The sequence below is a fragment of the Rana temporaria genome, chromosome 2 (genome assembly GCF_905171775.1).
Source record: "Rana temporaria chromosome 2, aRanTem1.1, whole genome shotgun sequence".
In the NCBI taxonomy this organism is placed as follows: domain Eukaryota; kingdom Metazoa; phylum Chordata; class Amphibia; order Anura; family Ranidae; genus Rana; species Rana temporaria.
The window spans coordinates 68,972,143-68,987,334 of NC_053490.1; positions in this window are offsets into that span (position 1 = coordinate 68,972,143).

Genomic DNA, 15,192 nt, shown 5'->3' on the forward strand with positions numbered 1-15,192 from the left:
CCCTTTAATAAAAAAATAAAAATTTATAAAAAATACATAAAAAAAAGAACCTCTGGGCCCCTGGGAACCTCTGGGCATTTTAATAAAAAATAAAAAAAATAAACAAAAATAAAAAAAATAAACATTTATAAAAAATAAAAAAAAAGGGGGGGGGTTGCCACATGGGGCCCTGGGGACCTCTGAGCCCTTTAACCAGTTCCCGACCACCGCATGTACATATACGTCCACAATATGGCACGTACAGGCACATGGGCGTATAGGTACGTCCTCGCCTATTAGCGGGTGGGGGGTCCGATCGGGACCCCCCCCGCTACATGCGGCGGTCGGGTCCGCTTGGGGAGCGATCCGGGACCACGGCGCGGCTATTTGTTTATAGCCGCTCCGTCGCGATCGCTCCCCGGAGCTGAAGAACGAGGAGAGCCGTGTGTAAACACGGCTTCCCCGTCCTTCACTATGGCGGCGCATCGATCGCGTCATTCCCTTTATAGGGAAGACACGATCGATGACGTCATTCCTACAGCCACACCCCCAAACAGTTGTAAACACATACTAGGTGCACCCTAACTCCTACAGCGCCACCTGTGGTTAACTCCCAAACTGCAACTGTCATTTTCACAATAAAGAATGCAATTTAAATGCATTTTTTGCTGTGAAAATGACAATGGTCCCAAAAATGTGTCAAAATTGTCCAAAGTGTCCGCCATAATGTCGCAGTCACGAAAAAAATTGCTGATCGCCGCCATTAGTAGTAAAAAAAAAATAAAAAATAAAAATGCAATAAAACTATCCCCTATTTTGTAAACACTATAAATTTTGCGCAAACCAATCGATAAACGCTTATTGCGATTTTTTTTACTAAAAATAGGTAGAAGAATACGTATCGGCCTAAACTGAGGAAAAAAAATGTTTTTATATATGTTTTTGGGGGATATTTATTACAGCAAAAAGTAAAAAATATTGCTTTTTTTTCAAAATTGTCGCTCTATTTTTGTTTATAGCGCAAAAACTAAAAACCGCAGATGTGATCAAATACCACCAAAAGAAAGCTCTATTTGTGGGGAAAAAAGGACGCCAATTTTGTTTGGGAGCCACGTCGCACGACCGCGCAATTGTCTGTTAAAGCGACGCAGTCCCGAACTGTAAAAACACCTTGGGTCTTTAGGCTGCATATTGGTCCGGGGCTTAAGTGGTTAATAAAAAAAAATATATATATATATAAAAAAAAATGTTTTTTTTTATAAAATATAAAAAAGGTGGGTTGCCATCCGGGGGCCATGGAGACCCCTGGGCCCTTTAATAATAATAATAATAATAATAATAGTAAAATCTTATTTATATATATATATATATATATATATAAAAATAAAAAAATATATAAAAAAACATTTTTTTATAAAAAATAAATAAAAAAAAGGTGGGTTGCCTGGAGACCCCTGGGCCCTTTATTAATAATAATAATAATAATAATAATAATAATAATATATATATATATATATATATATATATATAAAAATAAAAAAAATATATAAAAAAAAACATTTTTTTATAAAAAAAATAAATAAAAAAAAGGGGGGTTGCCGTCCGGGGCCCTGCAAATTTTTTTTTAAAGGGGGCCCCCTATTGGGCGGGGCCCTGGGCTTGAGCCCAGTCAAGCCCAATGGTAAGTCCGGCCCTGCACACACACATACAATGTATGAGCCACTGGTGAAAAGGGATTCCCCACCCTGCACAGCCAGGCACACCAAATCTTCACAGTCACTTCAGAAGCAGAGACAGTGTACAACTTTGTTTTTATGGTATATGGATGGGGATGGCGAGTTATGGGATGCCTACTTGACTTCAGGCAACTTCAGGGACAACTTCCTAGTATATACAGCGCTATATGCAGTCTCTATCAGGCCTGGTGCAAGGAAACCTCATTTTGCTGCCCCCCTTGGCTCCGCCCCTGACGGCGCCTATCCACCTATTTCTTCAGCCGTGGTCCGCAGGCTGGCACTGGTGCCTCTGGATCTGGCCTGAAGACAAATACTGGTGGCACCGACTCGCTTCCTCATGCCAGCTGTGGTCCACAGGTATATGGACAGGCAAGGGTAGTATATAGACAGGCTAGGGTAATATATGGACAGGCTAGGGTAGTATATGGACAGGCTAGGGTAGTATATGGACAGGCTAGGGTAGTATATAGACAGACTAGGGACCAGTCCCAGGAAGCAGGGTGCAGTGCAAGTGGAGGCCTACTACCCACGTGTGTCAGTCATGGGGCAGTGAGGAGTCCCGGCTCCCGGGAGGGGAGGTCGGTCCCTGCACACACGTTCACTGGGAATCCTCTGTGGGAGATCAGTAGCTGTCACCAACACTGCTCACTCAGCTGCCATTACCTGGGATGCCAAGATCCACCATCTGGACGGGGGGAGACACTGAGCTTCTCGTGGCTGAAAGTCCGCTTTCCTTCTCAGGCTGTCCCTAACCCGCTGTCCCTAATGAGGAGGAGGCACCTACAGCCCCCTCACTGATGTGCACTCTAGGCCTGCACCTACCTTGCCTATAGGTAGCGCCAGCCCTGGTCTTTATGTGCACTCCACTTCTTCCTCCAGCACTTTACTTGCTTGCAGGACACAGCTATGCCACCCAGCAGTATTTTGTGTAGCAAAAAAACAATTACAGACAGGGACCCCAGGCTATTTTACTTATAGAACAGATAGGGTGTCACAGCTCACACTTTCGAGCACTTCCTCCCATGGTCACTAATCCCAGCACTACCAGCTCCTGGCTGCAGCAGCCCCTTTAACTACCCCTCCGCCTGGCTGCTTCTCCACAGTCCTCCAGACTGACCCTCACCATTCCTCCCAGACTGACTATCAGGAAATCTCCTGGACATGTTAACCTGCTCCCGCTGTCCTCCTTCTTCCATGCCTCAAGGATGTCCTCTGTGTATTGTAGAGGGTCTCTCCAGCACCCGAGCCACAGGCCAAATGTAACCCCCCCTCCCCAGACTAGGGGCACCCTCAAGGGCCTCCAACAGCCTCCTCAGCACTCCATCTTCCACCCGACACACTGTCCCTGCTGGCATGACTCATAAGTATTTATGAAGTACCTGCCCCTTGTCAGCCCACTTTGCTGGGTATTGGCTGGGGCCCCCATCAATACTCCAAGCAGCTCCTCCTAAAAGCCATCCTCTACTACTGGAAGCTTCTTCAAAGTTCCAGAGAACAGAGGGAGTTACTAGAGGTGCTGCTTGCTGAGTCATCCAGCCTCCCTGAGTCACTCAGCCCTGATCCAGATTCAACCCAGACTTGGCTGCCAGCCAAGCCAAATTTACTTACACTAAGGCCCGGTACACACGGACCGTTTTCACCGTACATGCCTGCCAGAGGGCTTCTGTACGATGGTTGTACTAACCATCGTACAGAAGTCCGCGCGTAAACAATACGCAGGGCGTGTCCGCGTCGTCGCCGCGATGATGACGCGGCGATGACGCGGCGACGTGGGCGGGCCTGCCATTTAAAGGCTTCCACGCATGCGTCAAAGTCATTCGACGCATGCGTGGGACGGCGGGCGCTCGGACATGTACGGTAGGTCTGTACTGACGACCGTACATGTCCGAGCGGGCAGGATTCCAGCGGACGGTTTTAAAACACGTCCAGGAATATTTGTCTGCTGGGAAAAGGCCCGGCGGGCAAATGTTTGCTGGAATTCGGCCCGCTCGCGCCTACACACGACCGAACATGTATGCTGAAACTGGCCCGCGGACCAGTTTCAGCATACATGTTTGGTCGTGTGTACAGGGCCTTACATCTACAAAACCTACACTAACAACCCTAGCACACTAAAGGGTGCTACACCTATACACACAGTTGTGTGGGTGCACGCACTTACACACCTAGTAGTGTAAACCAAGCCTTAGAGAATATGAATGGGCCACCTAAATGTAATGCATGGGAACACATGTAAACTACACACGTTTTACATGCATTCCCACATTCTGCATCTAGGGCTGTCCATTTATTTCATTGGGCTACCCAAAGGACGACAAACATTGAAAATAAGTCCCTGACTCTTTTACAAAAATGTACCGCACTGACCTGCATGGTTAACAATGAATGGTAACAAAAAATAAAAGAAAGTACGACAACTTAGGCTACCGCCCACATTTTTATTATAAGTTGTATCAAAAATTGACATAAAAAACAATGCCCCCCCCATTCCAGACCCTCTTTAACTATCCCAGATCCCACCCACTATCCCTTCCACCACAACCCCCCCCCCCAAAAACACCCATGAAGCAGAGCCCCCCCTCTCCCAACTACCCCCCCCCCCCCCAACACCACAGGATTTCCCACACCTGTGGTGATGATAGCACACAGGCTCATTTCCTATTAGTGTATTGTGTGGACAACTGCCCCTGGGAGATTGGTTTCTTTGGTACCAATTGACATGCCCACTGAGGTTGCTCACTGATATTGGGCACCTTAGAACCCTTAGTCTCCCATGGGGGTGCCATCATCAGCACAGAACTACTGTGGTGGGGGGTTGTTAGGTTAAGTTGGTGTTAGTACCCATCTTCTTTTCTTTTTTGTTGCGTTAAATAATTGGGGATACCCACCTAATTTACTTATATTGGCGGTGGGTACCGCCATCATCCTATATTGGGACTGCCAGGACCACCTTTCCTTTTTTTGATTTAGTAACTAATGGTATTCTGCACATTTGCTAAGGTGCAGCACGTGTCAGGGAAAGCACACAATTTTGCTTGCATTCCCGACATGCATAGATGTGAACCTAGCCTAAGGTGGAGATCACACTGGCAGCAAAGGGCCAGTTAATACAAGTTGATCTGTGTGTTTACCACCCCCTGACTACCCACCTACAAATCATGGTTGCTGTTGAGAACCATTCACATGGCCATTGCTGTAATGATTTGTGGTGTTGCAAATTTAACTCAGAATGTCATATTTAGAAGATAGTGCCACTAGCCTTCACATTTAGCATACAACTTTACTGATGTAGTGTAGCTTGCAGGATTTGAGTATTCTATTGATAGTTTGAAATATGAGTGCAATCATATTGTAATTACAGCACTATTTGGCACTCTTCTTTTGTGGTACTGGAATGTAAACTGACCTTTTCTAACCCAGTTGCTACTGCTGTATTTTCCACATTTGTTGGCATACGATGTGCAGCACTAGGACATTGCTAACTTGCAGGGTAGAAAACAATTCAGATGGAATTTCATCACCTTATACTTTGTATTTTAGTTTTTAAAGCTAAACTACAGGCAAGCAGCTAAATACAACAATGAAATACATACTGTGTATGGGAGCATTGCTACTCCTGTGATCTACAGTTGCTTTCTGGTCCTGCCCTGCCCTGCTGGTGGGAACACAGGAGGTCAGCCACTCAGGAATGCTACACATTTTCTAAACAACTTCAAAGCTTTCTCCAATTGGATGATGTGGAAATGTGCTGGGTGTCCAGTCAGAGAATGGCTAAGCACCCGACTTTCTGTATTCAGAATGTCTACTTTAGTGATTTGCAGGCTCCAGGTGCATTGGCTAGGTATGGTATATACTAAGGTTGCACCGGTATCGGTATCAGTGCCGATACTCAAGTATTGGGACTCATGCAAATGCTCCAATACCTGAGACAAATACTTTCAGGCTTGGTTTTTTTTAGGCTTGGTCAGTGGCGTCACTAGGGTTGGTGTCACCCGGTGCGAAAAAAAAATGGTGTCACCCCCCCCCCCAACTATAGTCCCCCCTCAGTACAGACCCCCTCCTGCAGTATAGATACCCCTTCCTCAGTACAGACCCCCCACTAAGTGCAGATACCCCCTCCATCCATATAGACTCCCCTCCCTCAGTGTAGTACAGGTACACCCCACCTCAGTGCAGACCCCTCCCAGCAGTACATACCCCCTCAGTGCAGACCACCCTCAGTGCAGACCCCCCCAGCAGTACATACACCCCTGCCTCAGTGCAGACCCCCCTCAGTACAGACACCCCCCCAGCAGTACACACACCCATGCCTCAGTGCAGACCTCAGGGTTTTATTTTTTCTGAATTTGGAGAATTTGAAAACATCCAAAACGGTTATTTTCAGAACGTTCATCACATAAAAAGTCCACAAATATCCGACTACAAAAAGTAATAAAGATTATTAGATCATCCGGCACCCGGAAAATAAAACCGCAGAAACAATGGCAGGAAATGGAGGAGAAATAAAAGGATTTCTCTGAGAATTCTGAGAGGAAGTAAAGTGAGAAATCCGTCTTCTACAGACAGAGGAACCGGTGTGTTGTCACATTCCGTTCCCTATCACAGATTGCTCCGGAAGTGACGTTCCGTCGCCGCCATCTTGCTACACCCCACACCATTGCACAGTAATGATAGAGTGTGAAGGGGGCAAGCGGACATCTTGTTACACCCACCGAAGTTTTAGATTTCACAGTTATTTTCAACACAAAACGGAGCTTATATGCTTAATACAGTGTTTGGAAATCCGACAAACTGTTTACATGTTAAATGTGAAAAAAGGTGTTCTGTCACATTAGCAACCATGTAAGGTCAGCAGGTTTGCTGTTGCTTTAAAAGTTTAACATGTAAACAGTCCGTCGGATTTCCAAACACTGTTTTTAAGCATATAAGCTCCATTTTGTGTTGAAAATAAGTGTGAAATCTAAAACCTTGGTGGGTGTAACAAGATGTCCGCCTGCCCCCTTCACACTCTATCATTACTGTGCAATGGTGTGGGGTGTAGCAAGATGGCGGCGACAAAACGTCACTTCCACAGCATTCTGTGATAGGGAGCCGAATGTGACACTACACCGGCGCTGTGCCGAGGATACCACCGACACAGGAAGTTCCCCACTAGGCTGGAGACTCCGTCACTGGTACTCTGCCATCTGTGGGCACAACCAGTGCGACATTTCAGAGCCTCGCGGGACCCCTTCATCAGATATGTGATCCCTGATGAGGCTCCGAAACTTTGCATCACATGTCTGGCAAAGGGTCCTGTAAGGCTCCGAAGAAGAGGTCCTGTAAGGGTTCCGAAAACCTGGTATCAATTGCCTGGGAAAGGGTCACGCAAGGCTCTGAAACATTTCATTGCATGCCCAAAAAAGGGGTCCTGTAAGGGTTCCCGAAACCTGGTATCACTTGCCTGGCAAAGGGTCCTGTAAGGGTTCCGAAACCTTATATTCACACTACAGTACAATGAATACCCCCCCCCCCCCCCCATACCTCGCCTTGTGGGCTCCGTTGTAATGTTGTTTCCAGCTCAACGGCTGCGAGGTGATTCAGTCAGCAAAAAAAAAAAAACGCCAAAAAAAAATCCTCACCGTCAGGATGGTGTCACCCCTCTAGCGGGTGTCACCCGGGTGTGGACCGCACCCCCTAGCAACGGCTCTGCATCAGTGCCCATCAGTGCGACCCATGAGTGCCCATCAGTGCCGCCTATCATCGCCCATCAGTGCTTCATATCAGTGCCACCCATCAGTGCCGCCTACCAGTGCCCATCAGTGCCACCTTATCAGTGCCTGTCAGTGCTGCCTTATCAGTGCCCATCAGTGAAGGAGAAGAAAATTATAACAGAAACAAAAGAAAACCTTTTTTTTTTTAATTCGTTCTTTTTTAATTTGTTAAGCAAAAAATAAAAACGCAGAGGTGATCAAATACCACCAAATAAAAGAGCTTTATTTATGGGAACAAATTGCTAAAAAAATAAATTTGGGTACAGTGTAGCGTGACCGCGCAATTGTTATTTAAACAGCAACAGGGCTGAAAGCTGAAAATTGGCTTGGGCAGTGTAACGAAATGGCCCGTGACACCCAGAGACCTTTGAAGGATGTGGGGTACTCCTGTGCCAGCGTCACTAATGACTCTTGGGTCTAGGGTCACCCTGTGCCCCTTTTGGGCCTAGGGTGACTGATAAACGATAATTCATGTTTTGCAGGATAGCTTGGAAGATTTCAGTTTGGTTAACGCTGACCCCCAACCGGTCAATAAGAGTGTCTACTTCAATGGTTAACCTAGGCTGTTGAGATGCTAACTAAGTCTGCTACTGTAGTGATGAAAGCTGTGATTGCATTCTGTTGTGCTAATTATGTCTGCTCCTAAGACATTCCATTGTGTGATGCTAATGACACTGTTTATGTGAAAAGTCTATTGATGATAGATATGTGTTGTGAGTTAGCAGTCTAAAGGTCAGACGTCTGACTTAAGGAATGTGTATTATGAAGCAGGTGAGAACAGCTTGGCGGAGCCAGGCTGTCTGAATAATGTTTAGTAATTAGCCCATCTGAAGGTGTATTGAAGCCCCATTGTGTGATGCTGGGGGTGGAGAGTTTCATTGTCCCTGTAACTACTGAAGCATGCTTTGTAACTGTATAAAAACCTGAGAATTTTCCATTAAAGCGTTCATACATTTTGAAACCAGTAACAGAGCTTGTTGGTCTCGTTATTTCTGGGGAAATGGAATGGATCGTGCCTGTTGGATGGTTGGAGTGTCAGATAAGCTGTCATGGTTGATGGAATGGGATATCGTAAACGGTGGTGACCGTTACAGGCAGGAGGGGGGTGTAAGTGCCTGGTATTGATGTGGTTAAAGCAACCTGTTAAGTAAAAAAGTTTTTTTTTTATTAAATGTTCCTCACGACCCCTTAAATTACGCTAATCAGCCTTAATTAACTCCTTATTCTCCTTCTCCATTTAACTATTATTTTCCTGCTGATTTTTTGGTTGACTTCTATTTTATAAACCATTAATAATTTACTTTTTTTTTGTTTGCTTTGTTTGTTAATATTTGCAATGTAACCATGTATAAAAATATCCATAACCGGAATTCATTTTTAAAGATGTTGTAAAGCTTAATGTGGGCTTGCTCCTGAGCCTGGGTGTGTGCATATATAGACACACACAGCCCAGCCCAGCTCAGCCCCTTCTCCCTCCTCACAGGATTTGACTGACATCAGCAGGCGCCAATGGCTCCAGCTGCTGCCTTTCTGTCCTGTGAATGCATGGAGAAAGTAGAGAGACGCTACAGATAGGCACAGCTCTGGATAGATGAAGGAAATGTTTTACCTTAATTCAGGGAATGATTTAATGTAAACATTTCTAGCTTTCATAACCACTTTAATTTTACATTTTGAAGATTACTTTATCCCTGCAGTCTTTAAGACAAGGTTAGAAGGACAAGTCGACATGTTTTTTTTTCCCATCTCAAACAATTGTAAAATACAGGTTGTATAATAAGCCTTTAAAACGGTGAAGAAAAAAAAAAGGAAAATTGTAAACTTTGACAGTCTTGCCTCTGGTTAATTATTGCTATATGGGTTTAGTTTCATTGTAAAAAATATATCAAGGTAAACATATTGTTGTCTATAATTTTAATGGTATTTGCACAAGATTAACTCATCTCATTTAATGTAAGATTCACACCTTAAAGTGTTACTAAACCCAGGACCCTGCATTCACTATATCTGCTCTCCCACAGTACACAGAAGATGGAAATGCAAACGTTTTATTAAATATAAACTGCTAAATACCTTTTTTCATCAGCACTTAGAGAAGTCTTGTGACTTCTATCAGTGTCCAGCCAAGCACTGGTTAAAGCTCGTAGGAGGAGTTTTCTGACTGCCCTATGGGACTGCAAGACCCCTGACATCCTGTCTGGACAGTGTTGATTGGCCCTGCACTGATCACTTGCACTCTTCCAAGAAAAGCCGGGCCAGTAGGAGAGAGGAGCGGGCCTCGCGCATGCGCAGTAGGGTTTCCAGCGTGAAGCTGAAAGGCTACACTGCTGGGTACCTTTAACCGCAATGGTGGCAGCAGCACCCGACAGCTGATGGCAACATCAGCTGCGGTGCCGACATCGCTGGACTCCAGGACAGGTAAGTGTCCTATTATTAAAAGCCAGCAGCTGCAGTATGTGTAGCTGCTGGCTTTTAATTATAATTTTTTTGGGCCAGAACACCGCTTTTAATTAAAAAATCTGTCTGTCTGCTGGTCATCTTTTCCCACAGCTTTTTGGATTCCCTGCATGCTTTGCATCTTCTCCTCTGCTGTTTCTTTTAAATCTCTAAGGGTTACATATCCTATGGTACCTTGCTGCCTGCAAGAAGTGATTCCTGTACTGATCTCCTACTCTCAGCACCTCTGGGGATCAAATGGCAGGCTCTGTGAATTGTGTGACACAGCAGTGCCTACTCACAGGGTAGTGACTATGTGTCACAGAATTCAAGGAAGTAAATGTGAGGGGATCTTCACAAAGATAGATATCAGACAACTGGAGAAAGTACAGCGAAGGGAAACCAAACTCATAAGGGCCATGGAGATCAGCTATGAGGAAAGATTAGAGGAACTGAATTTATTCTCTTTTGAGAAGAGGAGACTAAGGGGGAATATGATCATAATGCAGAAATATATAAAGGGTCCATATAGTGAACGTGGTGTTGAGTTATTCACTTTAACCACTTCCCGACCGCCGCATATGTACGTCCACAGAATGGCACGTACAGGCAAATGGGCGTACAGGTACGTCCTTGCCTTTCCGCGGGTCGGGGGTCCGATCGGGACCCCCCCCCGCTACATGCGGCAGTTGGAGACCCGCGGGGAGCGATCCGGGACGACGGCGCGGCTATTCGTTTATAGCAGCTCCGTCGCGATCGCTCCCCGGAGCTGAAAAACGGGGAGAGCCGTATGTAAACACGGCTTCCCTGTGCTTCACTGTGGCGGCTGCATCGATCGAGTCATCCCTTTTATAGGGAGACTCGATCGATGACGTCACACCCCCCTACAGTTGTAAACACACACTAGGTGAACCCTAACTCCTACAGCGCCCCCTGTGGTTAACTCCCAAACTGCAACTGTCATTTTCACAATAAACAATGCAATTTAAATGCATTTTTTGCTGTGAAAATGACAATGGTCCCAAAAATGTGTCAAAATTGTCCGAAGTGTCTGCCATAATGTCGCAGTCACGAAAAAAATCGCTGATCGCCGCCAATAGTAGACAAAATTTTTTTTTTTTTTAAAAATGCAATAAAACTATCCCCTATTTTGTAAACGCTATAAATTTTGCGCAAACCAACCGATAAACGCTTATTGCGATTTTTTTTACCAAAAATAGGTAGAAGAATACGTATTGGCCTAAACTGAGGAAAAAAAATGTTTTATATATGTTTTTGGGGGATATTTATTACAGCAAAAAGTAAAAAATATTGATTTTTTTTCAAAATTGTCGCTCTATTTTTGTTTATAGCGCAAAAAATAAAAACCGCAGAGGTGATCAAATACCACCAAAAGAAAGCTCTATTTGTGGGGAAAAAAGGACGCCAATTTTGTTTGGGAGCCACGTCGCACGAGCGCGCAATTGTCTGTTAAAGCGACGCAGTGCCGAATTGTAAAAACGCCTTTGGGCATTTAGCAGCATATTGGTCCGGGGCTTAAGTGGTTAAGGTCATCACAGAGGACAAGGGGGCGCTCTACTTCTAGAGGAAAATGTGGAATAGACTCCCTGCAGAGGTGGTTCTGGCCAGCTCAGTAGATTGCTTTAAGAAAGGCCTGGATTCTTTTCTAAATATACATAATATAACTGGGTACTGACATTTATAGGTAAAGTTGATCCAGGGAAAATTTGATTGCCTCTCGGGGGATCAGGAAGGAATACTTTCCCCAGCTGTAGCAAATTTGAGCATGCTTTTCTGGGGTTTTTTTGGTTTCCTCTGGATCAACTGTGGGTGAAGGATTGTGTATATGGGATTGTGTTATATTAAATATGTAGCACTACCCACGAAGGAGCTGCTGGATATTTTCGGGCGGCATGTTACCTCTGTTTCCTCGCCATCCAGGGTACTAGATAAGAGCTGAAAAAGTTCCATGTCCACACTTTGCGCTTCTTTTTCTAAGATTTATTTGCTTAACTTGGTAAAAGAATAAAAGCAGTGAATGAAGAGGTGGAAGGGTAACAGGTAGATAGGTTCAGGTGCGTAGTTTCAATCCGGAAACACTCCTGCTTCCAGTGACATAGCTTTCGTCGCCACTCCAGTCAGAGTGGGTATTGCGCACCTGGACAGGTTTCTCTCACTAGCCTAGCAGCCACAATGACACACGGAAAATTGTACAGTCTCTGCCACAGACCTTCCCACAGATGGAGACACTTTTCGGTCCAGAATCCTCACAGTACAGGATTCAGCACCTGGATCTCTCCAGAGTAACTTCTTGTAGAACTTGAAACTGACAGGCGATCACCATCGAGCCTTTCAGTAAACGGTGCATCCCTCGATGAAGTTCAAGGCCCCTCTTGAGACATCAGCCTCGTGCTCTGTCCTCTCCAAGATAGGTCCTTCATCAAGCGGCTTCCTCCCTCAGGACGGACATCACAGGATCACCTACACACGACCGAACATGTCTGCTGAAACTGGTCTGCGGACCAGTTTCAGCAGACATGTTCGGTCGTGTGTATGGCCGACTGGACAGGTTTCCAGCGGACATTTGTCCACCCGACCGTTTTCGAGCGGACAAATGTTTCTTAGCATGCTAAGAAACATGTCCGCTGGAATCCTGTCCGTCGGACATGTTCGGTCGTCTGTACAGACTCACCGTACATGTCCGAGCGGCCGCCATCCCTCGCATGCGTCGAAACACTTCGACGCATGCGTGGAAGCATTGACCTTCCAGCGTCGCACACGTCGCCGCGTCATCGTCGCGGCGATGGCGCGGACACGTCACCGCGCTGTCTGTCCGCGCGGATTTCTGTCTGATGGTGTGTACAACCATCAGACAGAAATCTCCGAGGGGACATGTCCGCTGAAAACGGTCCGGCGGACCGTTTTCAGCAGACTGTCCCCTCGTCTGTACGAGGCCTAATGTGTAGACCCAATCTGCCTACTGGGCCTACTCAGAAAATCACAACCCAAGACCAACGTGGTCCTGGAGCCAGGATTACAGGAACACGCACCCCGACCAGGAGGGCCACACATGTGGGGTGGTGGGACGACAGACTCAGGATCGACGACCCCAGTTCAGTGACGTCTGTCCCTTAAGTACCCCTCCCCAGCATGCACAGCGGGATGATCAACCCCACTGATTGGCTGCCGAGGGAAAATACTCAAATCACCTTGACCTAGCTGCTGCCACCCTTGGCCTGGAGTAACAACAACACCCCAGGCGAAACAATAGTGGTCACTCACAGCACAGCCATGGCTGGAACAGAGGCCAAATTTACTCAAAATTACACGTCTGAGTAAACTAACTCTCAGACTTCTCTCTAAATTTTACAGCAGCGCCAGCTCAAAAAGGAGCAAGCCGCTACATATATATATATATATATTTTTTTTTGGTTGAACTAGATGGACTTGTGTCTTTTTTCAACCTGACTAACAAAGTAAGTTTACACACTTCAAGATCCTTAAGATTAGTAGGATTAAGCTAGAAATAATTTAAATACAATGTTGAAATGAATATATGATTTTATATGACCATAGATGCTCTTTAACTTTTGTCATGTTCTCATTACATGTGCCAGATGAGTTTCTGAATTAGAAGACATCTCAGGGATAACCCGCATGACTAGATTGTTCAACTGTGCCACCAAGTAGTAAAGGAACACATATTCCTGCCTCTTCCTTGGGTCTTTATAATGTGGCAAAATTTTGTTTTGTGTATTGAGTTGCCCCCCCCCCCCAAAAAAAAGGGGGAACAGAAAATGTGTTATTTTTAAATGGATTTGGGACCTTCACAGGAAAGTTAAGAACACTCATTTTAATAAGATTATTATGCCTTCTACTGACTAAGGTAGTCTAGACCAGGGTTTCTCAACTCCAGTCCTCAAGGCGCCCCAACTGGTCATGTTTTCAGGCTTTCCATGTTTTTGTACAGGTGATTTAATCAGTTTCACTGCCGTAGTAATAACCACAGCTGTTTCATCTGAGGAAAATCCTGAAAACATGACCTGTTGGTGCGCCTTGAAGACTGGAGATGAGAAACACTGGTCTAGACCAATGTTTCTCAACTCCAGTCCTCGAGGCGCCCCAAAAGGTCATGTTTTCAGGATTTCCCTCAGATGAAATGGCTGTGGTAATTACCAAGGCAGTGAAACTGATCAAATCACCTGTGTAAAATAATGGAAAGCCTGAAAACATGACCTGTTGGGGCGCCTTGAGGACTGGAGTTGAGAAACACTGGTCTAGACCAGTGGTTCTCAACCCTGTCCTCAAGGCGCTCCAACAGGCCATGTTTGGGATTTTTTTTTTTATAAAATTGCTGTCCAAAATACCAAGCCATTGACTCTGATTTAAACCACCTGTGCAAGATAAAGGAAAACCTGCAAACATGGACTGTTGGGGGTACTTGAGGACAGGGTAGAGAACCACTGATCTAGACCGGCCACAGTTTTGTGCAGCATTACAACCTTGGGCACTGTGTGGACCAGCTGCTAACATCATCGGTTGATAAGGAATACCTTGTTTGCCGCTCTCCTGCCCCTCTCCATCAGAACTGGGGTCACATTAGCTAAGTGAGGGAGAGAAATAGAGGGAGAAGAGGAAATGTGCTGAATGAGTCAGTAAGGTGTGCAAAAGGTGTATTTACTTTGTAAAAATAATTCACCAGTAAATGTTGGGTGTCCTACGCAGGGCCGCCATCAGGAGGGTACAGGCAGTAAACCTGTAAGGGCCCGGATGGCAACCCCCTTTTTTTGTAAGGGGCCCGGAGGTCCCCAGGCCCCCAGATGGCAACCCCACTTTTTTATTATTTCTTTTATAACAATTTTTTTTTATTAAAGGTCCCCAGGGCCCCGGGGGGCAACCCCCTTTTTATAAAAAAAATGTTTTTAACCATTTTTTATATATATTTTTTTAATTTATTTTTATTAAAAGGGCACAGAGGTCCCCAGGACCTTTTTTTTATATTTTTTTATTATTTGTTATATATTTTTTTTTTGTAAGGACCCCATAATTCCTGATGGCGGCCTTGGTCCTACGTATGGGGATGTTGCTGCCTTATATAAAACTAGTAGTTTATTTTTTTACATTTTAGAATGGGGTGCCTCGAGATTGTGAAGAATTGTTAAAGGATGCCACGACTGAAAAAAGGTTGAGAAATATCACATCACACTTGCAGTTTGTTTTTAATTTTTTGAAGCAGTGGGTTGATGTTCTCTGGTCAATTGAGGGACCTCTAGTTATCACAATCTGCA